We start from the raw sequence: 26,873 nt of genomic DNA, 5'->3' as shown, positions 1-26,873 counted from the left end.
TTGACAATCTTTCCTTCCTCATAACAAATATTTTTGTTTCTTCCCGTGCTACCTCTGATTGGCAAGTACCCCACTCTAAATGCATAAGCACTACCACTATAATAATAATAATAATAATAATAATAAAACAGAATAGTATGTAGGTGTGTGTATGAACAGGATTTTTAACGTAGCTTTAACAATATTTCGGTCATCGCTACGATGTCTGCAGTGTGGCAGTTTATAGTAATGTCCAGGTCTAGCACTGGGGCATCATGCCGTAGACATATAGCATCATGTACCACCCTGTCACAATATCCTCACACCAGGCCGACCATTCATAATACTAACCTCTTAATGCTGAACGCCAAAAGAGGAAGCTGTTCGTACCATTTGTACAAGTCTTTTGTATGACTCGGCCGGGGTTTGAACCCGCGACCTCCCGTATCCGAGTATGATTATCACTAGACGGAAAATGATTTGCTACACAATCTTTGTTTTTAGACCACTCCGGTCGCCTAGTGGTAAGAGTGTCCGCCTTGGATGCGGGAGGTCGTGGGTTCGAACCCCGGCCGAGTCATATCAAAGACTTACAAAAAATAGTATTAACAGCTTCCTCGCTAGGCGCTCAGCATTAAGAGGTTAGTGTTAGGCCTTATCGGCCTGGTGTGAGGATAATGTGACCGGTTGGGACATCATACTACATGCTAGATGCCCCAGTGCTAGACATCACTATAAACTGCCACTCTGCAGACAGCGTAGCGATATGACTGAAAAATTGTTAAAGCTACCTTAAAAATCCAAATCACACACACACACACACACACACACGCACGCACACACATAATCTTTGTTTGATAACAATAAACTGAGTACCAAATTCCCTTGTGTAGATGTAACTGACTCGAAATCCACGTGAAACCGAAAATTGCAATAATTTGATGCAAACAAAATAAACTTCAGAGTTTTCCCCGTTATCTGATTATCTTGTATTCCAAAGAGTAACTGTTTCGTTTGTTCCAATTTGAATAACATTTGATGAAAATATCTACAATTTGTAATTAAAATCAGTTGGTAGTCTACTGTTTCGCAGAATCGTATGCTTAATTCGTAAAAATGGGGTTTGCGGAGTTCAGTGTATAGTAGAAACCTAACGCAACGCACAATAAATTTTAACGGGACGAATATATAGCAAGAAATCTGAACAAGCGATCTTAGCACGGAAGCGATGTATGGGAACAGGTGGTTTATATAAACAGGGATATTTTCCAATATTACTGATATTTGATTTCACAGATTTCCACGATTTAATTTTGTAACAAGCATTACAGTTTTGCACCGTGTGGACTGCCAGTATGTGTCTATATAGTACCTGGGTGTTTCACCCCATGGACGTATCGGCCCAGGTCATTTCGCCCCACTTCACTGGACATTCAAACCCATGGCAATTGATAATTCGCCCCATTTGGTACCTGGACGTTTTGTCTAAGGACACTTCTGTAGATATTACCTGGACTGGACAGGTATTGTGTTCGTCAGCTGTTTGATTTCACTGCTGCTTGATCCAGCACCAACTGACATTTGTCTGGTCAAGCCATTTCATTTTCAATAGCTTTTAATTCGCGTTTCATCAAAGTACATCGATAGCTTATCTGTCACTATATAAACATCACATCTGACACAGTATTGCTGGACGTTATAAATGCTGTTATACAGTGTATCTATTATTTATATATTGCTGTACATGAAAACACGGTTTATATTATATAATAAAATTTAGAAAAATTGTATTGCATATTTTACCTGTCATTAATCACAGTTGGATATATTACAATTTGTACATGATGGTGAATAATACTCGTCACATCTGAGAGCAGAGAAGAGTTACTTCCCTTAAGACAGTCGAAATCTTATCAGCGGCTAGCACTTTTGACAATTACTAAGTTTTTACAGATATTCATTAATATTTACATAATTTTTCAAACATTGTTATAAAAGTAATACAGTATATTAAAAACATCTTTATTTTTTATCTGGACCGAATGTAGCGTTTGGCCCAAATAGCTCTGTAGAACATATTTTAGGCCTGAATGATTCAGTACACAAATTCAGAAAGCACTTATGGTAGTGCACGCAATTAACTAAATTTTTAATAAGAAGGTCTGTTCATAACTTACCCTGTTGTTGGGTGGTGTTAGCACATAGTCCATTTCTTGTGTTTACACTCTTATTCAGATATACGTCCACTTAATGCGTTATAAGCAAAACCCACGTCTATAGTCACTGGATTTTTTGGTTTGATACTTTACGGTACAGCAACACAATTAGGCTATCTCTCGTAACTGGTAAATCGGAAATTAAAACCTGAGCCAAACTAACAATAACAGTGGGTCCCAACGATTTTCTTGAGCAACTATACAAGACTAACTTGGTTAGAGACGAAATTAATAGGCGAGTACATCTTAATCTATTTACCTTGAGGGCAAGTTAAAATAATGAACAGTGCAAATGGCATTGTACAAAAGGTTTGGTATTTCCGATGAACAAAACATGAGACAATTTCCAAACCGAGTTAATTATGTAACTACAGAAGAAATGCTTACAACTTGATGATCATTGACTATGGTTGTCAACAATGGCCCCTAAGGACGACATTGCAATTGGCGGTCAACAATGATCCCTAATGACATTTGTGGTGGCACGGCTTATCAAATCCATTAGGGTTTACTTATGACAAAAATTTCAATTGTTACATTGCGCTTTTCGAGATAACTGGAATGTCAACACCTGCAAATTGTTTGAACGATAATAAGCATAGAAATCGTAACAGTAGCAAACTATACACTTGCTAATATTTTCAAAAGAAAGAGTTGACATTAAAAGTTATAAATATTGTCCAAGATGTAAAGTATCTAAGAAATGAACGAGTAACTATCGGCCCTTCTCCACAATCATGACCCGGGTTTTTAAGAACTTTAATTTAAAAAAGTGATAAACATATAATTTGGGTTAATGGTTAGTGCTTATTTGCAATACAGGCCACTGTTCACCATAAATTTTCATTCATCATATGTTACAAAAAGGTGTTTTAGTGTGTAACAGAAAAACATCGTATTACAAGCGTTAAACCTGCTAGGTGTAATCATTGTAGTTTGTTTCTAAGTTGAGTGATATATATATATATATATATATATATATATATATATATATATATATATATATATATATATATATATATATTAGTAAGTAATCACACAATATCAATTCAAGGAGTAAACAGACGTCGTGCTATATTAATCTAGTGTCTATATAGCAATAGGTGGTGCTAAAACGCCTTCTCTAAGAGTTAAGGTTTTTATGGAAAACATTGCTAAATTAGTCATAAAAAAGTTTAAAAATCATCATTTTGTAAAGAATTACTAAACTGTTCTGAAGGTAGAAATTTGTAAACGATGGTAGGTATATAATTTCTTTAATTCTTCATGTATCGGACCAGCGGTTGTAAAATACAAATTATTTTCGATTTTCACATCATGAATTTTACAATATTGAATCAAATATTGTTATGTTTCTGATACCTCCAATTTGCAAGTTATTGCTTCATGTCACAGTAATTATTGAACTAAACTCTGTATCGCCTAAAAATTCTGGATAACTTTGGCAAGTGAATTCTATTCTCAATTACCTGCACAAACGCCGTCTTTCCATTGACTTAATCTCATCCAGGCATGTCTGCCTAAAAGTAAGAGCATCTCAAACATTCTAAGAAAAGTATTCTCATCATTTACCCCACCCCCACCCCGACTATACTAATCACTGCAAATTACATAAGCAAATAAAAGTTTTTGATATTGTTAGCTCAACAATCACAACTTTTATCCCCACTTTAGCTGTAAATTGTAATTTTGTTAAAAATATATTAGTCTTCGGTCATTTTTAGAATTTTAAGCCAAAATGTCAAAATATGTTTGTTATAGTTGATTTCATTTAAAACCGCATCTATGTTTTAAGATAATACATCTTTGAGCTTTTCGATACAAAGAGACCATATATAAATATACTTTTCCCTGAGAGACACTTATAGTTTTCTTTTCAAATTTGTCTGAAATGGGCATATGTATAGATTCCAATCATCTATGTCAACGGACGATGTATGTTTGAAAACACATCCGTCAGCTTAAACATAAAATATATTGCTGATGACAATTTCCGCTAAACCTTTATCTGATCTACATCTACCATTAGCAATCCTTATTGACCCGACAGATTTATAATGTATTTTCCATATTGTTTCACTCTAACGTTTCTCTCCCTTCTTGAATAGCCCGACCATATCGTCTTCTGAAAATTTATCAAAGTAGGTTTTATCAAAGTAGATCTATAACACTACCTGGATTTCAGTTCCTTTTTAAGGAGACCAGAAATTATACTTTTTCTTTTACGTATGTAATTCTCTACAGATTTTAATTCAACTGTAATGTTAATAAATTAAATATCATAAGTGGATAGGGATTATATTGCGTGGAAGATACCACGATTCTGTAATTTCTCGAGTTTTGATAAGACGACGGATCACGTGGTCCCGTTACGCAATACTAGCGTCCTAGAATACAACCATTAACATGGCGAGCGAGACACTCAGGAGGAGACCGGTTTTGGGTTGCACATTCAGAAGTTGAATCTGCTGTCTGGTATAATAGTTTATATACTGTACTGGTCAGTGCTCAAAGACATTTTGTAGGCACAGGCTCCGGGCTGGTGACTTAAATAAACTCAAACCCTGACTGAAATTCCACAAGCTCGGACAGTTCATATCTATTAACTCTCAAGCCGAGGGAAAAACCTACCGATTTGGGGGTATTTCCTCATCTACCTCCAGATCTCGTAATATTTCCCAATTTTTCGCAGAGAAGTACCGAAGATTACATTATATCTGTCAATTTTCCTTTCTCAGAAGATAAAAAAAAGAAGATACAAAAATAGATGTAGCGTATGCACTCCACCAATGCCATATCTATTTTATCACTTGTGAATATTGTAGTGATGAAATCAGTGCCGGATTTAGGCACAGCTTAGGACCTCACATTCTGAAGTCAGTCTGAGGGAGCCTCTCAATTTTTTTTTATACCACATAGAGTCCCTACAGCTTCCCATTGCTTAGGGCCTCGCTATGTCTAAACTGCCACACTGCAGACATGGTAGCGATATGACTGAAACATTATTAAAGCTACGTTAAAAATCCAAATCACACACACACACACACACGTCTAAATCCGGCACTGGACGAAATAGTTAATAGCACACGACAGTTGTTATATTTCTTCAGTAAATATAACGTTAGGATTAAACATTATTCACATAAATTTCATATTTTTAACAACTACTATAGTAAAAAAAAAATACATTAAAAGAATAAAATTGTCACCAACTAGCTTAAATGAATGATCATTATGAATGCTGTGAAATTTTCTCTGCAAACAAAATCGCATCTCCATTTCCGCCAAACAAATTTCCTCTACCGTATATGTAAAGTTAATTAAAAGAAGAAACAAAACAAATATACCATACATTATATGTACCCCTAAAAACGTATTCAGAATAAATATTTGATTCAGTAAACAGTGTTACATGCATTAAGATTTAAACCTAAGGAAATAAGGTGGGGCATAAAACGTTAGAAAAACGGTTGCCACATGTACGGTAACGTTTTTTGTGACTGAAGATTTGAACTGTTAAAATGAAGCCCTAGGCATCGTAAGTTACAACAAAAGAGACATTGCTTATTTGCCAATCAATTGCTGGTGCTTACATGCACACAATTTTTTTGGTGTATGTCCAAAGGGCAGTCCTTTTCACAAGATAAATGCAAGGATAAGGATTAACTGTTAATTAGTCACCCTGTCCGTATGCTCATGTACTTACGACCACAGAGGCTTGCATCGTTGCTTACAATTGACCTGTCATACATGTACTATATAATAACTACAAGGGAGGACATTTCTCTCCTTTCTCGTGCGACCCATTTAAGAATAAACGCTGATATTTCAAGTTACGCTTTGCGTAGCTTAATAAATTTGGTACAGATATTTAGCTCAGGCATTCGACTGTGTATTCCTATCAAAAGTGTGACTTAATATCATACCTTTACCGAATGCCAAATCATTTTCACACGGTACCATTTTACATGGTCCTGATCGCGCCTGCTTAATATTCAAGAACGACGCGCTGAATGGAATACTGCACTCTCGTTGGCCAACTGAAAATGACGCACGATGGCTTAGATGTTTAAGTTTTTTGCTTAAATGGTTAACTAGGAAGCTTTTGCCAGTGCCAGCCTGCCCTAATATGATATTAAGGCCTGAAATTTCGGCGTGTACGATATCTTCCATCATGCAAACACGTGCCAGCATCAGCAACACTACGATCCCAGTGAAAATACCCGCCATATGGCAATGTATTTAAGCCAATCAAAAAGTTACGATTAAAAATCTAAACCATCATGCGTCATGTACGACAGGTCAATTGTAAGCAACGATACTAGCCCTTGTGCTTAGGTCTAACCTTTAGCTATTATGCAGTTTAGCCACAGCTGACCAGAATATGAAAATGGGGCTTGTCCTGGGGGAATAATAAGGTGTATCACAGGGACAAATGGTACATCCCATGGGTGCTCGCACATTGGGGCAAGGGAGTGGGGTCAGTAGTCTCCTCCCCCCAACTTTCATTGTCAGCCAGTTAATGTGAAACATTTACCTCTTTTCTTTTTAATCGCTGCTGTTTGATCTGCCCAAGAAATAGTTGTACATCATTTCCAATCATTACAGATTACCGTTTATACATACTACATGTAACAGGCATATACTGATTTTTTTTTAAAAAAAAATTAATTGTTTTTTAAGATTACTGAAAATTGTTTTCTCGAAACACAACACGTTTAGAATCTTATTTTAAGGAAAGCTTCCATTTGATTAAAATCAGACCTCAGTTTCACCTAGGACAGTGTTGATTTGATTTAGATTGTGCTGTCAACATCTTGAAAATACATTTACTCATTTCACCAGCTCGATCAAAGTTTCCTCAGGCAAACAAATTGTTTCGACAAGCCCTACAGGCACCTCACTTTGAAGATAGGATGGACCCGAACTAAAATTAGAGGGGCCCCAGGTGTCGGGCTATCAGATATTTTTTTTTTTTTTTAGCACTGCTGGTGTGGATAAAAGATATGTGAATTGACTGTTGCATTTTGTGGCCACTTACTCGGCATTCTGCCTATTGTCGTAACTCACACGTTTAACCTTTTCCCATGATTTAAAATATCCAAAGGTATGTCTGGAACAGCGCCAACTTTTTAGACTAGGCCTAGTATTTACGTATCATAGAACTGCCATTTTTTCAGGATTTCTTTCGTAACATTCCTTTGAGAAATGTAATGAGCACAGAGTGCTGTATGGTGATTTTATCTTTTGGAAAAGAAGAAAAAAATGTTGTCCACAGGCTTTTCTTAATGTGCTATTACACCCGTAAGCAACGCAAAACGGCATTGTCTTTTACTCTGGCAACTCCCACTTGGATGATGGAGTCGCTACTATGACATCACATCCCGAAAGTAACCGAATTATTTAAAATTCACAATTTATAAACTAATTAAAGTCAGTAAAAATCACTTTATATCTCTCAAAAATTAAATGTAAAATGGATTTTACCCCACCCCCAAAAAACAAAAAACAAAGAAACATGTAAATGTAATATGCCGTTAAACACTAATTAATTTGCATGTGTTTATATAAATACCAAACAGGGAGTAGGGGTTAAAAAGGGGTCTTGGTATAGCGCTCATTACGAGCGCTAACGCAAACGCGGGCTAAGACCTCGTTCCCACCCTGCTCTCCTTGGAAGTGGCTAATACATCGTTAAACACTAATAAATTTGCATGTGTTTATATAAATACCAAACAGGGAGTAGGGGTTAGAAAGGGGTTTTGGTATAACGCTCATTACGAGCGCTAACGCAAACGCGGGCTAAGACCTCGTTCCCACCCTGCTCGCCTTGCAAGTGGCTAATATATCGTTAAACACTAATTAATTTGCATGTGTTTATATATAAATATCAAACAATCCTTAGGGAATATTCTCCTTACCTTTAAATATACAAAAGGGCAGGGTATCTCTATGGGGAAAGTAAGAGGTATTGACGTAATGGGGCTGTATCACATGGCGTCACGCGAAGTGGAAAGGCCCATAAAAGAGCCTAAGAAAAACACCCCGTATAGAACACTACTAGTACAGGCAAAACACAAAAACAAACACAACACCTCTACTTATCTCTCTCTCTCTCTCTCTCTCTCTCTCTCTCTCTCTCTCTCTCTCTCAACTATACACTCCTGTACTGTATAGTTGACTAATATAAATTGGAATTTTGGCCACAATAAATAACAGAGAGGGGCCAAAACTCGAGTCTGGTGAAATAGGACAAATAAATAAAGTATGGACCCTCACTCGAGTACAGCCCGCCTCATTTCAAAATTATGCGATGAGCGACACGTATAAGCACGCACATAAAACACTAGGCTTTTTTCCTTTTTTTTAATTATATTGAAAATAGTACACCGCTCAGTTGCCCTTTCACAAATGATTAATAAAGTATATTAAAAAAAGCTAGTACTAAGGCAAGCTGGGGAAATTTGACTGATATGCTGTCTCAACACAGAAACTAATATAGCATGCACACACATAGCAATACACATAGCAAACACGAGATTAAGGAGACCTCTAGCAAAGGCCACAAACAAGAACTAGGGGAGCGAATTCGATAACACTAGGAAATATAAATACCCCATCAAAAATTTAAAATAATTAAATTTTTGATTGAAAATTGTTTTTATAAAAATAAAACAAGCAACATACATGGGGGATACACTTACACATAAAACACTTTTCACTTTTTTGGGAAATGGGGGGCATCTGTCTGGTGCCCCCCAAAAATAAAAAGTAACCGAATAGACGCGGAAATTTTGCATACGAGGTCACGGAAATTCAGCTCCTAGAAGATATGTCAATATTTATATATTGCCATCACGGTCACAGATGATACTTCCGAATAAGGTTTTCTTCTACAGTGCTTTAATTATTATTATATATTTCCATTGGTTTCTGGTCTCCGTTTAGGCATTAAAATCAGCAACAATTGGCATTTTATAGTCAGCAATATAAGTATGCCATTTCGTTTTCTGCACCGGTATATACATCTTCCTCAGAATGAACAAATGAACATTCATGTAACATAGCAAAACCGACAGTTAGGTTCTACTTCGGCAAACGTGCCTTAGATGCGACCAAACTATATTTTTTTTAGATAGTTATTATTGTGAATGTACTGAACTGCTTCAAGAGATTAATGAACAATCACCGATATCGCAACTGAATTTCTCTTAGCGGTTTGTGATATAATTCTTAGTTGTTCCTGATATAGTTCACATCTTAATTGTTAGTGATATTGTTCTTTACGATATCGACGTTTTACAACCGTTAACATTAAACTGATCTAACGCTTATGCCCACTTTTCAACAAAGCCTAGTATATTTGCATTTCCTACGTAGTTTTTAAAAAAATCAGACATCTTTCTCTAGAAAATTTCCAAATGATTTCAGATATATTATATGCTAAACATCTTAACACAGAATAATAAGTTCTCATCTTACACACGATGTAGGCCCGATAGTTTGTTTCCAAGGCAGCATCATTCATAAGCTAACTACACAGGTGTAACCGTCTATTACTAACTTGTCATATTTGTAAAATATCTTTGTTTCCTTGTTCGACAGCTGTTTTCAGTGTCTGAGGTTGGCACTAGCCTTTCTCACTCTGAATAATAAATCCTCATCAGTACCCATATTAACAGTTACGGTAAGCTGCTTCTCTATCATTTGCAGCCGTAGTACTGGCAGATGCTTCATGGCCTTCTTTCCTTGTCGCTCTGTAGCATCTCAACACTTTGATTTTATATTTTTAAAATTTGAATATCGCCGGTCTTGTGTTTCCTTTTGATCCCAGCCATTGGACTCTTTCAACTTCTATCCTACCCGAAACTAATCCTATAACATTTCTCAAATAAACTTTTATAAGAATTATCTGTATTCTTCCAATTACGTCATCAGTTTTCAGACACACAAAAAAACAAACGCTTTTCGACGGAGATGGGCCTCGAGTTGCTCTAATTTTTATTTGTCTTCACCTGCAGTCGTGTTTCCATTTCATTAACTACCACATTCAGGCGCTTAAGCTTCTCGCACAGGACCATATTCAAGTTTGTCAGCAATTCAATACATTTTTCAGTTCATCTAGCGAATATTCCATATCAATAAATATTTTATTTAATTTCCTTTTTTCATTTATTATTTCTAGCATTATTTTGTTCATGCTTGTATCTTATTTATGCCGTCTCGGTAAAGGTCTCGTCGTTTGCATTATCTCCTATCTCTCATATGCTGTGAAGGAAGAGTTTAGTTGCGTTACTGTAGAAACACTATCCCGACCTGGACTCGTCGGATTAGGCTAGGAGTTGTCCAGAGCCGTAAATATCATATTTTAAGTGTTTCTCCTTCGTTCCAAGGGAAGTTTGTCTGGCCTTAAGGCCGGAGGAAGGGGATGCTCCGTGGTACCCATTGCTGAAAAGAATGTACACACACACACACAAGCTAACAGGGACTCGTCACTTGAAGTTTGACCATCGTTTAATTCCTGCGCATATTTATTGGGCATTATGCTCACTGTGAATAAAACTAACAGATGTTTGCTTATTGCCATTTTGAGGTAAGTCAGAGCACTTTTTAACTTGTCGAAATACCCTCCTCCAATGTACCTAATCTGGCCCGGGGCCTAGTATCATTTAGAAAGCTATATGACGTTTGGCCCCATGTGGGTATGTTGTGCCTCTCATTGGATTTTGGGAGGGTGAGTCTATCCCTGGACCCAGGACCTGGATTGGTCTCCAGTATGTGCAACAATAATACAAGTAACAGGAAAAACAAGGTACATTTAACTGTCAATGATACACCACTGATTTCCATGATGATTAATGATGTATATTTCTGATTTGTCTGTCTGAAAGAAACATACATCATCTTAAACCTCAAGAAAAGGCAAACAGTATAGCACAACCTTTATGTCTGACCCCAAGCTACCCCCTGCCAAAAAATTATGTTACACTACTGGAATGAAAAACATGATAGAAATCATGGTAGAAATAAAGCTTCAGTTAAAACAGATTCACATTAAAATTTCCGCACTGCTAGCAATATACACAAGTGCAGAAAGACTGTGCTCACTCAAGAATGTAAAATTCATTACCTAATACGATCATATAAATACATTAACCCACATAACATTTCCATAACATACACGGAAGAGGTGGTATAATCACTCGCGTCTAGAGCATGTACACGATATGAAAATAAAAAATAAAAAACTTTCAAAAATTAATTATGACAACACATACCAGGATGGCACGGAGCTATTTCAGTCACTGAAGACTAATGGAAGCCGAAGCACTAAAGCCTAATATTCATCTGAGATACAATGTCACTGGATCATGCAGCTTGAAATAAATCATATCTGAAACTTTATTAAGAACATGAAATTCATCTCTACTCGTGCAATATTGAATAAAATTAAAAAAGCCAAAATATCCCCAAAATATGGCAAATTGACTGCATTATTGATTTAGCTAATACATTTGGCATCCATAACAAGATTATGTGAAGAACAAGCTCGTTCTACACATTTTAAATCAATCTAAAATATTTTATCGAAAAGAAAGTAATTTCTGAGTAAACGTTTGTATGACGACACCAAACCACGTTGCTGTGAGAAGTAAACTTACTTCCATTGAAATTAAATTAAGTAAAGGTAAGGTATAAATAAATCTCAGGTAATTAAATTAAGTAAAGGTAAGGTACAAAGAAATCTCAGGTAATTAAATTAAGTAAAGGTAAGGTACAAAGAAATCTCAGGTTATTAAATTAAGTAAAGGTAAGGTACAAAGAAATCTCAGGTAATTAAATTAAGTAAAGGTAAGGTACAAAGAAATCTCAGGTAATTAAATTAAGTAAAGGTAAGGTACAAATAAATCTCAGGTAATTAAATTAAGTAAAGGTAAGGTACAAAGAAATCTCAGGTTATTAAATTAAGTAAAGGTAAGGTACAAAGAAATCTCAGGTTATTAAATTAAGTAAAGGCAAGGTACAAAGAAATCTCAGGTTATTAAATTAAGTAAAGGTAAGGTACAAAGAAATCTCAGGTAATTAAATTAAGTAAAGGTAATGTACAAATAAATCTCAGGTAATTGAATTAAGTAAAGGTAATGTACAAAGAAATCTCAGGTAATTAAATTAAGTAAAGGTAAGGTACAAAGAAATCTCAGGTAATTAAATTAAGTAAAGGTAAGGTACAAAGAAATCTCAGGTAATTAAATTAAGTAAAGGTAATGTACAAAGAAATCTCAGGTAATTAAATTAACTAAATGTAAGGTACAAAGAAATCTCAGGTAAAACTTAATATTTATTTCACAGCGAAATTGTTAGGTGGAATCCATCCATCCATCCATCCGTCCGTCCGTCCGTCCGTCCATCCATCCATCCATCGGGTATAATGCAAAATAAGTATACAACTCGTTTATGAGCAACCTGTAAACTACACCAGAAATTCTTTGTTCAATCACGTACATTTGCTTAAACAATAGCTATTTCAGGAGAATATGCATGAAGTGTCATCAATACATTAGCATTATTCAGAAATCCTTTTCTTGGCAGTACCATAACTACAATATACATACATTTTAATAGATAGTAATTTATTTAGTATATAATGATGTAGAAATTAGAAGGAAATAACAACGAATTTAAGAACGAAATAATTCTAAACAAATTAACTAATTTTAAATAGCATTCCTTTTATATCATTAAATTTAACAAAAATGATCTATGAATATAATTTTCATGATTTTTAAGCTCTGTCGATTTCGTGGAAATTAGTAATTTAATCGATTTCAAAAATACTATGGTTTTCCAAAATTAATTGTTTCAAAAATTCATTCTTAGCGACAAACAACGCATGCTATCTATCAGTACGTTGAAAACAATATAAGTTCGTTGATCTAATGAAGTTCATTAAGGTCTCTTCCACTTGTTTGTTTATGTAAAGTATGGGAAGACATCCTCGTTTTTCTAAAGTAATTGTCTAAATTATGTCACTGTTACTACATCTAAATATTACCGACAAAACATGTCGACAAAACTCTATAATATAGCTTTAAAAGATTTATCTGATTCTGTATTGCTAATGTTTGATGAAAAGTTCACCTAGCTTTGTGTTCATGAGCTTGATTTATCTACACTTACCCCAGGCCAAAGCTCATTAAATCCGGGACTAAAAGATGCTAACGTTTCTTGTAAGGACGAGGTTTATGTCAGTAAGCATTAGGTTGTGTGTGTGGGTGGATGTGTGGGTGTGGGTGTGTGTTAATTCTGGTATCTGAGGAAACGTGCTTAGTCCAGAATTTCAGAATTTGGTAGTATCTATTGATCTGTAAGAATGACCAGTTCACGATATACAAAATCATTTTGTAAAGACTTTCTTTTTATCCCAATAAGATGTTTGCAAAGTGTTATATCTTTTGTATTTCTGGTTATGAACCTACATGATCTAGCCCTTACAAATCATCAGATGTAGGATGCCTGGTTTACTGCAGCTGATTTACGAGTTTTGTTAAATGGTTCCCTGCGAATAAGCTGTCAGCTGATCGAATTACCTGGGACAGTGCCGTATCACCATCTGCATCCAATATGAATATATGCGGGTAAATGAGATTTGTTTTCCAGACCTGTGGGTCTACATGTGGCTTCCGCCGATTTGCCTGGTGATTTGCAGACATCATTTTGTTAATATTCTAAACATCAACGAAGATTCTGCTTGATTTTTTTGTATGATCCTTGACAGTGCAATATACAACATCAAAGTTATGACACAATTAAGCATTTCAGCTAGGTATGGTCTTTTCTGACATTTACCCAAATTATGTTTCACTCACTGAAAGTTAATCGCGGAGAAACGGTACATTCGCTTTACCGTGTATATTTCCTTGTTATAGAATGATACGCAACCGAGATCCCTGTAAACCAAGTGACCATTCATCCAACCTACATCTACCCTGTTTTTATGTAAATTGGTGAACGCGAAATGATCGGTATCAACTTTGGCGAGATAAATGTGAAATTGCTTAATGCACTGGTAGATAATCCTAGACATTTGCGATCGAGCACGTCTCACTTGTCTGATAGGCGGACCTCGCGTCATCCGTATTCAACTAAAACAAACTTCTTGTTCTTCTCTCTCTCTCTCTGTCCGTCTGTCTGTGTCTGTCTCTCTCTCTCTCTCGTTTATTACATATCTGGCACTCATCAACCTATTTAAATGTGACAATTTATTTAACGTGCAGTACGAAATTTGACTTTCTGGAGGTAACCAATGAGACATCCCCTGTAACTATTGCAAAAAACAGATTGGAAAAAGCTGGAACAACTTCCATTTTCAAAGTATCTGCAGAAAGATCTTCCGCCCTTAAACGTTGCAAGATCATTGTAATATACTTTCTTGGCAAAGTGACATTTAGATTGCTCGATGTGTAGACTGGCCTCATTGATCTTTTACCAGACACAGCTCAAGTTTGAAATTAGGAGTAATACCAAGATATCAGCTGCACGTGTAACAGTAAATCTCCAATTTAAATCTCGCAAAACCTACTTTAAAACAATAGGAATCTACTTGTACTGTACATGAGGTCGAAAGGTAGTTTTTTAAATTTGTAAACTCCCCAGAGACAAATGAATGTTGTTTTGCGTTTTGTATTCAAGTCCATATTGATTTGCCAGAACCACAACACCATATTTACTCAGCCAGTCAGATCCGACCATTCCCTAAATTCACGACAGTGTAGGTTGGTGAAAAGTCCACTCATTTCGTAACACCATATTTACTTACGAAATGAGTGGACTTTTCACCAACCTACACTGTCGTGAATTTAGGGAATGGTCGGATCTGACTGGCTGAGTAACTGCGTTTGCGCACCTGTAGTCAACTCAGAATAGGTCCGAGGATACCTTGCTTCCTTCATGTTCCATAACTGTACTTTTGTTCAGGTCCACTTGGGACATTGAGAGCGAAGCCATCGTCTCGTTATTGGTAATTCGAAGACAAGCGGTACCTACCTGCTGAATTGATGTGCATGGAATTTCCTAGCAGTCAGTAAAACTGAACATTCTACCGAGACCGAATTTCTAATACAATAAATCTAAAACTATTTACCTCAAGGACATATAAATGCAATGAACAATGCAACAACAACGTACAAAGGCATGGAATTTTTGTTCAGCGAAAGATACGACATCAATCTCCAAGCCGAGTTACTTAATTACAGACCAAATGCAGTGTTGGCATGACTTAACTCGGTAGATATCAAACAGCCCAATCGGCTTGTTGCGTAAGAGCTATTAAATTGCATTTAGGTTTACATAAAAAGAACGTGCGTCCTGTATGGTTACATCGAGCTTTTGGAGATTGGAATATTTCGTACACGTGCGTATCGATTTTATGGTTTACTGCATAAGAAAATTTGAAATAAAACAAATTCAAATATGCAAACTAAAGGCTCAAAGTTATTTTTCTTGCACGTCAATTATTCAGTACGTTCACTGATACAGTATACAGTGTTCGCGGAACCCCTACATCGGAACCCCTACAGCGCACCGGCCTCTGAGTTCATGCATTTCCACCTTAGTTGCAGAAACTTTATAAGTTCAAGTTATTTACTGGTACAAAGTACAAAGACAACTTTTCGCCATAACGTGGCATTCATATTGTATGTGCACAACAATAAAAGCAAGGAACAAATAGTAACAACGACCCAATCAATCAATATCAATCTACAATCTATATATTGATACCAATACTACAAACGTTGAAAATATTTTAATGAATCCAGCCAATAAGTTCTTAATTTTCACTACGTAGGATAGATATTGAAATTTTCTCTAAATGTTATTAAAAGTCATTTTTCTTTAACTTATATGCAAAGTAATTTTCTACTAAAATATACTGAGATTAATTTTATTGATTTCTGTACTAAGACTGTATACTATTTGAAAAAAAAATATTGCGCTTTTAGTAACAAGTGCAAAACCCCTTTGTACTATAAAATACATTTCTCTAGTATCCAAAAGTCAGCAATTTTTAGACTCGGTTGTAAGTTGCTGAACAGGCCAATTCCTTTCAGATGAGTAAGCTGGATGATTTCACGCGTTTCTTGAAACGAATCAGCCGTTGCAGCAGAAGTCTGATGACGTACACAGACGCAAACAATCAATAAGAAGAGACGGGAACCTTGTTTTGATTCGAAATGAATGAACACAGGTACTTAGACGAATGTCCATATTTGGCCGGGAGATTACGTATATAAATTGAGAACAAGCTTGCCAAAATCAGTTCATTCATCGAAAATCAGAAGACTCTTGTCTTTCCTTACAGTCGACCCCGTTACCAATCGTTCAGCCTCCCCAAGAATAAAGACGTATCTACACCGTTATGAGTGACACCTTTTGTTAAGAGAGACTGAACTCTCTCTCTCTCTCTCTCTCTCTCTCTCTCTCTCTCTCACCATGGGCAAAGACATATTATGAGTGTTTCCTTTTCATCGCAAGAAATGAGAAGAGGTTTATGATCAAAACCCTTTATAACAAGTGGTGGATGAATATTGGTGTCACTCCGTACAGACTGATCAACTCTGCTGTGACTTTCGAACTTTTCGCACACATGAAGGGTCTGTTCTGAAACATCGGCACTAGAAACATCACAACTGGAACGAACACAATTACAATTGACAGGATTTCCAGCATAAAATGTATACATCGCCGGTGAGAGTTCTTCTTGCAGTAAAACCTGAAATTTCCGACATGTCGAATACATACAGTACCTAGTCCAGCACCGAATTCGAGCTACCTGCAACCCAGGCTGAAATACATATATCTATGCCATAAACAGTATTCCATAAGTCCAACAGCGCCATCTCCACCAGGCCCCAAGTCAACTACAGCCCTATTGACAGTTTCCTTTCCAGTGATGGTGACTTTAACTTTTGCAATTTGAAATCTTTCTTTAGCACAGACAATACGTATATTGTTTATTAATTTAATATATAACTCGTTTCATAGAAAGAATATTTATGGATTGTGGTAATTCTCACACAGGTATGTTCTTGCTTTATCTTATTTTGTTTTTTGAAATACAAAATTGCAAGATTAGTGCGCTAATTTCAAAATATTTCCCAAAACTGACTCAATCTATTCTGTATTTCATTTCTTATTTAGTAACAAAAACTTTTTCTCTACCTACTTCAGTAACATTTATCGCTGTTGCTAAGTTTTCTACCACAGAGAGTGTGAATGAACCTACCTACTCTAACTTATATTCCATAGACTAAGCTTTACATCAAACCTGCTCGTGTTGAAATTTTAAACCACCGTATATGTTTCGCTACCAACACATATAACAAAGTCTTACCGTATTTACTGATCTTAGGGAGAATTGTATTTTCCGCCTAGTCGTATCAAACCTATTGATGCATATGCTGTTTTGTTTTGTAGCCCAGTGGGGTTCGATAAGGTTATTGAGGCTTTTCGCTCACGTTTTCATATTAATCATATGAATATGTACGTATGGTCTCGTGTTTCGGCGATAACACCATTAAAACTGCTCTAATGCCGTCAAACCAGTCAGAAGAAGTGCTTCATTCCCTGGTTTGGCAACATCAATCGATGTTGTCGTGTTATTCATTATAGATGTATACTGAAATGATAAAATGTTCAAAGTGTCGGTGCAACTGTTTTCTGAGTGTTGCATAGCTCTCATAAGACATGATCAGCTTTGGCCAACATACGGCCAACTTCTGATTCAAATGTGTCTGAAATGATTACGTCGATACATTCTCTTTCATACGTCACAGGTAACTTCAGTAATGCACGCCCATTTCACAGCTTCACTAGACCACACCAGACCAGTTTTACGATTATAATATTTTTACCGTACTGCCCTCAGGTTAGTTTCCATGCGAATTCTACGCGCATGTCATAGTTTGATTGCAAGTGAACAGACGTCATGGTTATTAGGGTAGTATTAACACAACACTTAAGTTTTCACTTTCCTATTTCTCGATTAATACCAAATTCCAATGCCATTCTCTTCGCAACCATTTTTACTTCAATGTTACTGGTATTTATTTGTTGGGTATATGTATGCAATAGGAATATAAATTCAATATCGGCTTACTAGTACTATCCATAAGAATGAGAATTCATTTCACCACACTTCTGAAGCAAAATAATAACCGTAGTCACCCATAAATATATTCTGCTGATGTTGTACAAAATAAAAAAATAATAGAAAGGGTAACTAACTTATAGAAAGAAAAACAAAGAAAACAAGAATTGCATGCTAATATTTAGTGTTATAATTATTTGACAAGACTAGTCGTAAAAGTAGATTACGTAGAATTTGATTTAATACCTTTTGACCATTGTATTTTTCAGTTTTATTGAATGTCATGCAATAATCGTTTCATTGTATTCTGTAAAAAAAATTCTGAATGTCTTGCAATGCTCTTCTCATCGAAAGTTTTTAAAAAAATTAACTGTCTCGCAATGTTTTTTTTTTAAATTATATTTTTGAGTTTTACCGACTGTCTTAACAATGTTAATATCATTGTATTTTTTTATCTTTCACATTTTACCTTCTTTTATGAATGTAATTTTTTCTCCATCCCGGAGGGTATTATTAGGACAGAGTATTTTAGTAAAAGTATTAAGATTGAAATTTTCTTTAAATTGTATTAAAATTATTTTTTAATTAAATTATATAGAAAGTAATTTTCCACTAAAATATATTGAGATTAATTTTATTTATTTCTGTTCTACACCAGTATATTATTTTAATAAAGATTGCGCTTTTACGCGCAAGTGTAAAACCCCTTCGTACTATAAAATACGTTTCTCTTGTATCCAAAATCAGACATTTTTAGACTCGATTTTAAGTTGCCGAACAGGCCAATTCCTTTTAGATAAGTAAGCTAGAAGATTCATGCGTTTCTTGAAACAAATAAGCCGTTGCAGCAGAATTCTGTCTGATGACGTAAACAGAATCAGTATCAAAAGACGGGAACCTCGTTTTATTTCGAAATGAATGAACACAAGTACATAGACGAATGTCTATATTTGGCCGGGAGATTACGTTCAAAATTGCATATAAATTTAGATTAAGCTTCCGCAAAATCAGTTCATTCATCGAGAATCAGAAGATTCGGTCTTTCCTTACAGTTGCTTCCGTTACCTCTCCTTCAGTCTCTCTCTCTCTCTCTCTCAACTTACGAGTATTTCATTCTGGTAGCAAGAAATAATAAGGTCATGCTCAAAACCCTTTCATAACAGATATAATAAGAGCAGGGTAATGAACTTATATGGCGATTCCGAGCAGGATATGGTAAAAAGTCCCTGAATAGTTATCAAATTGCTCATGCAAAAAGTTTCCTAAGCATTTTGTGAGTCAATATTAACTTTGTCAAGGACTCATATTTATCAGTAAGCAGCAGGGAAGTTGAACAGACCAGAGTTTCCAGCCAAAATAAAGCTTCCTACGAGAACTTTCTCCGTAGAAGCCTCAGAAAGCAGAAATAAAGCCTTCTACGGGAGCTAATTTTCATGCATTTCAGACTCGGTGCATCGTGTGGTCGCGCCGGGTGTGTTAGTAAATATAGCGTCCGAGACAGGAAAATAAATTGTCGGGAATAATTTTTTGTGTTATATTTTTTGTTGCATGGTGGGGCTGCTTTGGTCCATTTTACGTCACATTAAAATGATATAATTAAAAATAATATGAGTTCGAAAACTAGTACAGTTGGAGAGCCTCATTCTGCTAGATTAGCGCGAGAACAATTAGCGGCATTAAAGAAACTTATTCCCACGAAGGAATTATTTAAGAAAAATGTGCGTGAACACGAAGACGCAGAGCAGGGATTTACCGAATTATCATCAAAATTATTAAAGCCAGTCACGGAAGTAACCGAAAGAGTCTTTTTTGGCGACGATGACGATCCAGATATCAGGAAACGTGGAATTCTTCCTGTGTTGAGAGGAATTGAGGAACATTCACGAGTATTACCGGATCGACTGGCAATACTAGCACAACAACACGATCAAGCACAACCAGCAAGAGCAATTGGTTTTAAGGTAAGTAGAAAGAAAAGTGGAGTAGGGAAGAGGCCTCTTTTCGAGAATACACGCAGCAATTTTACCGAGGAGGGATGGGAAATAATATCACAGCCGCTCTCGACGCTTATTGGAATAGATGAATTTGGTAGGGATGCGGAAGATTATTATAATTATAAAGAAAAATATCTATCAGAAGAAGGGTTAAACAAAATTGGATCACGTGAAAATTGGTATAAAATATTATATAGAGCTTACTCGGGAAAATCACAAGCAAAAGAAACGGATCCGCGTTTTAGGAGATTTATGGTAGCCGCGAGGGGAAGAAGAAATTATAATGAGCAACGAGTGAAAGAGCAACGAGCGAAAAAAAAAGAACCTAAGACTCCACGGAAAAGAAAAGCAAAATTAAAAGAAGATATTCAACCGCAGGAATTGGAAGCAATAATTCAACCGCAGGAATTGGAAGAATATATTCAACCACAGGAATTGGAAGAAGATATTCAACCACAGGAATTAGGAGCTAGACCAAAAGAAAGAAGTCAACCTCGGAAAAAATCGAAAAAATCGAAAGAAGATAAGAGCGATTTAGAACCAATACCAGAAGAAAAAGTTCAACCAAGCGACTACAAAGCACCTGCGGACGAGAGAGTTCGAGCATTAACTGAGGAAGAAATTGCATCTCGTTCAAGATCATTTGATCGTAGTATACCTGCTGATAATTATTTGAGGGAAGACAATATCAAATATCTCAAAGATGACGATGAAAGATTAGATACCGCTGCGAATTATACTTCAGAGAATATAAGAACATACGTGAAAAAAGAGCACGTTGGATCAATCAGATTAGGAGATTGGCCGGCAGTAATTTATTTTGGTAGTTTAGGGAGGCCAATAAATATATACGATCACGAATATTTAAAATTTCTAAAGGAGGTCGATGAATATAAAAAATTAATTGCAAACAGATCACCAGAACCTAAAACAGGAAGCGGATATACCGTTTGTCCTGACAGCGTCGTCAACGACGTATCTCGCCTTGAAATATTAATAGGAGGAACGCGAGCTGGAAACAATTCTTCTGAAATAATCAACGAGGCTTCGGATATTTGCCAGCGATTATTTCGCGGCGGTGTTATTAACTCTTATATTTACAAAGAGCTAGTTGACGAACTTATCGATTAAAACAATCACATTTAGATAACATGATAGTTCACAAACATCAACGCAGACCTAGACAGGTCCGCATAGTTAATTCTCGATTGCCCGTATACAAATATATCCACGGCAACGGATTAGGCGATATCGTTGGAAGCCTCGTCACGCAAGTAGTCCCTAAAATCGGACCCGCAGCTAAGCAAATTGCATCAAAAGCAATAGGAAAGTTCGGCGAGACTGTCATCTCTGGCGTTGGTAATTTGGCCAGTAAAGGTTTCGATTTTGTCAAAAGCAAAATATCAAATTTAATGCGTAAAAAAAAGCAGCCCGTCAAATTACCTAGCACCAGCGAAATGCCCGCCGATGTCAGTAAAGCTATAAACGACGCAGCAAATAAAAAAATAAATGACCTAGCACAGGAAGTTGCAAATACAAGTTTCGCAAATAATCTAGCAAAGGAAATTACAAATACAAGTTTCGCGGGTAGCGGTCTTCGTTTTAGATGAAATTCTTAATAATAAATGTTCGCACAAGTGTCAAACGAAGTGTTCGACATGGACGAGCCTGTAGGCAAGGACACATCCGTGCGTGATTTCCAATATTACTCGTATGACGCAGTGATACCAAATGCACCTAATCGCGTTGAAATTCAAGTTCACGACACGACAAGATATTTTCTTCCATCCGAGGCGTATATCGAGTTTACTGGCGACCTTATAAGACAAAATAATACCGCTTATCCAGCAAATTCTAAAGTTGGATTCGTCAACAACGGAATTATGGCATTATTTAAGAGCGTCACCTACATGATCGATGGAAGAGAAATTGAATCAATCACAGGCAACGCTGATGTTGCAACGACGGTAATAGGCCTAGCTAGATACTCGGATGATTTTATCAGGTCAGCCGGTCCTAGTATGATGTTCGCCAAAGATAATTCTAATTACGCTGATCATATCCAGTATAATGTCAGACAACCGAATGATCGCACCGCTCCTAATCCTAATCCTGCTGCCATCGAAGATATGATAATTAACACCAATGATCATTACAACCTTGGATTTGCCACGCGGAGAGCCATGTTGGTTGGCGATGATCTAAGATTCTCCTGTGCAATTCCGCTATCTCACATTTTTGGATTTTGCAGACATTTCAGAAAAGTTATTTACGGAGCAAAACATACAATTTCCTTTGTTCGAGATGACACAGGCAATGACAGAGCCATCTGGAGAGACCCTACTGTTGCTGATCCAGGTAAGGTGTTGCTAACTAAATTTACTTTGTGGATGCCAGCGATAGTTCCATCGATAATTGCGGAAGAAAAATTATTGTCATTCATGAATCAAGGTGGTAAATCTGTTATGTCTTGGCTAACAACAACAACCGACTCTATCGACGTTAATATTAACGGAATATTTACCTGGCGAATTGCGTCACAACAAGGCGTCTCAGCGCCCAGACACATCTTTGTTGTTCTTCAAGCTGCAAACAGATACGATCAAATACACAGTCACATGATATTCGATAGATTCGATGCAACAAACGTATCTTTGAGAATAAACGGGCAGCAAGAGCCATCCGAGGAAATATCAATTAATTTTGCCAACTATTCGACGGCTCGCGCGTATCATCGCTTGCTAAGTTTTATGGGTCGCGATCAAAATATCGATACAGGATTACAAGTATCACAGTTGGATTTTAATACTCGCTATCCTATCTACTATTTTTCCCTGGAACATCTTGATTTAGTAAAACAATCCGTCGTTGATATTCATTTCAAAGCCAGAATTAACACGGCTGGACCAGCTAGGGCAATCGCGGTGATTCTCAGCGATAGAACAATGATCCTGGAAGGCATCAGTGGCAGAATGAGAGTCATCGACGCTCCTGTCGAGAAAATGTAACAAAAATCTAGATTTTTCTAAATTTAGATTAAAACGATTATTAATATGCCATACGAACACGTCAGTGTAACTCTGACCCCGGGTCAGACGAAAAAACTCCAAACAGCAACAGCAAAACGATGCGGTGTGAAATTGACTCTGAAAAATGATCAAATTCAGGGCGGGCCTAACAAACTATCGCTAACTAAAATCAACGTGAACGCTTTACCAAAGCCAAATCAGCTAATTCTGGTGTTCATATAAATCTTAGTATAGGTGCCATCAGAGACATGGTCAAAACAGGTGGATTTTTCCCTCTACTAATCGCTATTCCTGGATTATTAGCCGGGGCTCTTCCGGCAATTGCAAAAGCGATAGGATTAGGTGCGGCCGCAGCTGTAGGCGACAAACTAGTACAAAAAGTAATGGGAGGGCGATACGGTAAAAAAAAGGGAAGCGGCCTTTATCTAAGACGCACCCCCGTACGGATCCGGCCTAAGATTAGCACGCCCTATTCAAATTTAGATTTATTCAGCGAAGCAAAGAATAAAAAAATAAAATTTTTCAGAGGCGTATTTATGCGGAATCAACTACCAGAAAAACCAAACCCCACCGAGACAGGAATAATAAATCTCGATTCAAATACCGGCCCTGGCACGCACTGGGTCGCCTACGCGATTAATCCTCGCGAAGTTGTTTACTTTGACTCGTACGGACTAGCGCCACCAAAAGAATTTATCAATTACGTGTCAAAGTTAAATATTCCGATCTGATATTCGACACTTCCGACGCAGACGTTAATGGATCCACCGATATGCGGTCCTGAATCAATTAACGTTCTCGACGCAATTTCAAAATCATCCCGCCCGTATCATAGAATCGTATTTGAATACGCCGCAGATAAGTATCATGGTTGATATTTACGGAAGATTCCTCTACAGGAAGAAGGAAGTAGCCGACGTCGATCTATCAAAATTCGCCACCAGGGATGATATTAATAATCTTTTATCGCTGTCAGAAGTAGATCCTGGCGAAGTTGCTATTTTTCAGAACAGCGAAGGGAGATTACAAACAAGTAACGTCAAAATAACTGATATAATCAAGCGGGACGAATATAACGATCGTATTGATCAATTTACTCGCCTATCAGAATCGGTATCAAAATCCATCGCCGATATCGCCGATCTTGTAGCGAAGTTGCCCCTGAAGGCCGATATCGCGGATGTGGAAAAAAAAGACAACGAATTATCAGCAACGTTGCTTCTGAAGGCCGATAAAACATCACACGACGATCTTCAGGACAGAGTGACAAAGAGATTTAACAGGCTAAATAACGATCTTAAAAAACTCGACGATACCTTAGCTAAATTTAGTACAAAAATTGAGGAGGATATAAAAACATCCGGCGATAATTCCTCCGCCGCACACGAGCTAGCAAAGAAAAAAGCCGATCAAGCATCGCACGATGATCTCAGAGATAAGGTAGGAAAAGTCAGCAAGGATATTACTAACGTTTTCACCGATATTACCGAGATAAAAACCGTAATGAGTCAGAAAAGCGATAAAACATCACACGACGATCTCAGCGAGAAAACGAAAAAAATCAACGAGGATATTACTAAAATCAACGATGAAATTTCCAAGATACACCAAATCACAAATGAAAAAGTCGATAAGACATTACACGGCGATCTCAGCGAAAGTGTGAGAAAAATCAACGAGGATATTATTAAAATCAACGATGATATCAACGTGGTACGTGAATTGGCGCGTCAAAAGATAGATATATCATTGTACGACGGAGAAATTCGAGATTTAAGTGCGAAACTTCTTGACGCAACTACAAAAATTAACGATATTAACACAAAAATATCGTCGACAAATCTTGGAAGATTAGCGCGTATTGTCATACCATCGGAGGTAGAAACAAAAAATCTTCCCTGCCATGTACCATTTGTGTTAAAAACACACAAAGGTACATGGACACCCGAGAATGACACATTTAGCTTTACCGCGTCAATTACTGGAGTATATCGAATATTTTTTCTCTCCGTGATAAGATTCAAGATAATAACCTTGGGTCACACCCACGACGAATTTTTTAATATTTTGATGATTGCAAATATCGAGGATACATTTACGCTAGAACCACCAGATAGAACCACGACGGGACCAACCAGTTATGTTGTAATTATCGAATATTTATCCGGAACATACCACACAATTGGTTAGATAACCTAACTAATAAATGACCGCATCGGATTACCGATACAATCAGGCGCGTTCATGGCAGGATTCGTTAAAAAAGCTCCTCGACGAAAATCAGATAAAAATAAAAAAATATCAACGCAGATTAATTGCCATCGATGTCGCCGTGTACGCGGTAAGCGCAATAATTGCCGGCGCAGGTATAATCTTATCCGCGGTGACAACAATCGCGCCGATCGCAGCAACGATAATAATTTCATCAACAACAACAATCGCTGGTGTTCTCAATATTATCGAAAAAAAAATATCCTCATGCACGAGTGAAAAATTATCCCTGTACACGAGTAAATTACCCCAGGTCAACGAGGCGTATTCGAAATTATCATCGCTGCTTTCTGAGAGTCTCAACGACGGCGTTATATCTGATCTCGAATTTTCCAAGATGGTAAATATCTACTCTGAGATTGAACAAATGAATATCAATAATGTCGGAACTAGCTCAAATCGTGACAAACACAACGCCGCCGATAACAACGCTGATATCGGCAAGCTCAACCAGGCCAGAATTTAGTATCGATTTTCCAATACCAATTAGCGTTAAGGAAATTGCGCTGTCACAGTTACGCGTCTATAACAGCTGGCCCAATATTAGATCGAAATCATTCGGTAGATTATTGTCAAACAATTCGCTTGTTTTTGCTAATAAAAACAAACCCGATGGAAATCCCGATTGGATCACCGTTAGTATACCAACAGGCAGCTACGAAATTGAGCAAATCGATAAGGAATTTACCGGTAGGATATCAAATATAACTGGCGATGATAAGCCAGGAATAAAAATATCTGCGCATGAACCAACGCTGTCATCGATAATCGAAGTAAAATCGCCATATGTCGTTGATATTTACCAATCATCGATTAGGACAGTTCTAGGTTGGCCCGAAATCGCACCTCCGGTAAAACCAGAAAAATCTGATTTTATTATTCCAGGTTGGCACGAAGAAGCTCCTCCAGAGCAACCGGAGCCAAAAAAATCAGATTTTATTACTGATGAAGGATGGTACGGAACTATCAGACACAAGCCTCTAATCAGCAGTGCCATCAATCTCATGAACAGCTACAAATTTAACCTGGTAATGTTCGCTTTTACTTTCAGGGACAAAAGAATTCTCTCGTGGTTGCCTCTTCCTAAAATTCCCCCCGGTGTGGAAATCTTCGACGCTACCAACATTAACAGGATAATAGCCCCCATAGACGGTATTTTGATAAGAAGAACCATCGACGAATTTAATCAAGAACATAAATTACAATTAAATTTACTGCGGGAATCCTTTCATGAATG

General features: G+C 36.9%; 1 protein-coding gene across 1 annotated transcript in view; it reads right to left on the bottom strand.

The window, feature by feature from the left end:
• LOC149794564 (sodium/potassium-transporting ATPase subunit alpha-like) overlaps positions 1-26,873 on the bottom strand; it is a 91,851-nt gene that overhangs the window by 52,766 nt on the left and 12,212 nt on the right. The window lies entirely within an intron of this gene.

This window comes from Sinohyriopsis cumingii, chromosome 8, assembly GCF_028554795.1.
Source record: "Sinohyriopsis cumingii isolate HCF-2022 chromosome 8, ASM2855479v2, whole genome shotgun sequence".
In the NCBI taxonomy this organism is placed as follows: domain Eukaryota; kingdom Metazoa; phylum Mollusca; class Bivalvia; order Unionida; family Unionidae; genus Sinohyriopsis; species Sinohyriopsis cumingii.
The sequence above is the reverse complement of the archived record's forward strand: the minus strand, read 5'-3'. Positions and strand labels throughout refer to the sequence as shown.